Raw genomic sequence first — 1,495 nt, forward strand, 5'->3', positions numbered from 1 at the left:
GGCGTCCACGGCGCTGGCAGCGGACAGACAGACGCGAGGTCGCAGTCCTTCACGCGAGCCGTCCTCCCGCGGGCGGCGGGCAAGAACACCGCGTCCCGACAGAGGATGTCATCCCGCCACTGAAGGAGCCGGCTCTGGGGTCGTGCAGAGACGGGGGGACCGTGCACGTGTCGCTAAGGGAGGGAGGCCCACAGGGACCGGGCGCACTCTGCGGAGTCCCATGACGTGACCCCGGGAAAGGCGAAGCTGGCGCCGGTAAAACCGTCCGTGGTTGTCGGGTTCGGGGGAGGGGCCGGGGGAGGGGCAAGCAGAGGGGGACACAGGGTTTCCGGGCAGCGGAAGTGCTTTGTGTGACACTGTACTGGGGGACACGTGTCACTGCACATTTGACGAGACACCACCGAGAGTGAGCCCTCGCGTCAGCTGTGGACTCCGAGTGACTATGTGTCACCGTGACACACGCACGGCCTGGTGGGGATGTAGGTGACAGGGAGGCCGTGGGGGGCATTTGGGGAATCTCTGTGCCTCCCCTCGGTTCTGCTGTGAAGCCACACCTGCTCTGGAAAAATATTTTTAAAATCTCAGCGTCTCTCTGAGTCTAAGACTCGAGGCTCCTTAGGGAGATGAATTTGCAGGTCACTGGGCCACAAAGGTCCCCACCCGCCTTCAGAACAGCGAGGACACTGCATGTCCCCAAAGCTTTAAAGATAATTCTCGGAGGCGAGGGCGCGGCCAGCCCCCACCTAGCGGGAGCCGGGCGGGGCCGGGAAAGCCCACGCAGCTTCCTCCGGTGTCCACGGAGCCCCTGGCCCTGTGGCTCGTAGCCAGGCCCTTGGGGACAAGCGGTTGGACAGAGCTCCGTCCAGATGTCCGCAGGGACGCGTGCTGTGGGCCTCAGCCAGTCGGTGTCCCCGTCCAGGAATGCAGCCACATTCCAGACTTAATGAAACTTGCCCGTGTCCCAGGGGAGGCGTCCTGGGGGCTCTGCAGTCTGCAGAGAGGACCAGCCCCCGGCAGTGGGGGGCCCAGGGCCGTGTTCCTCCCAGCAGGCCGGGCAGGGGCCCAGCTGGGCTGGACCTGGGTCTGCGCTGCCCCACGGCACCCACTGCCTGCCCGGCCCTCTCAGACCCGCTCTCTCGGGGGGGTCGGTTTCCGGTGGGAGGTCCTGCTGGGAGGACCCCAGGAAGCCCTTGGCAGTGTCCCCGGGGGATGACGGGCATATTTGGTTGAAGACTCACTGTCGATGGTACGTGAACTCGGCAGCACACTGCGTCCCAGTGTTTCAACGACATTAACCCGTCGATTAGAAAAAATTACGTGCGGTGTCCGGGCTGAGCGAGGGGTGGTCCCAGCGGGCCGGGAAGAGCGGGCGTGGACGCGGGGGGCAGGGCCGAGGGCCGGAGGGGCCGTGACCATCCACACAGCCCGAGAGCCCATCCTGCTCGAGATCCTGAACTCACGCACACGAACTTTTTAAAAAGCGTGAATGAAAGTG

The 1,495-nt window shown here is 64.6% G+C and overlaps 1 protein-coding gene across 1 annotated transcript in view; it reads right to left on the bottom strand.

The window, feature by feature from the left end:
- The window catches only part of FRMD1 (FERM domain containing 1), an 18,299-nt gene that overhangs the window by 10,683 nt on the left and 6,121 nt on the right, over window positions 1–1,495 (bottom strand). The gene's annotated exons all lie outside the window — the stretch shown is intronic.

Source organism: Pteropus vampyrus, unplaced genomic scaffold (genome assembly GCF_000151845.1).
Source record: "Pteropus vampyrus isolate Shadow unplaced genomic scaffold, Pvam_2.0 Scaffold312, whole genome shotgun sequence".
Taxonomy (NCBI): domain Eukaryota; kingdom Metazoa; phylum Chordata; class Mammalia; order Chiroptera; family Pteropodidae; genus Pteropus; species Pteropus vampyrus.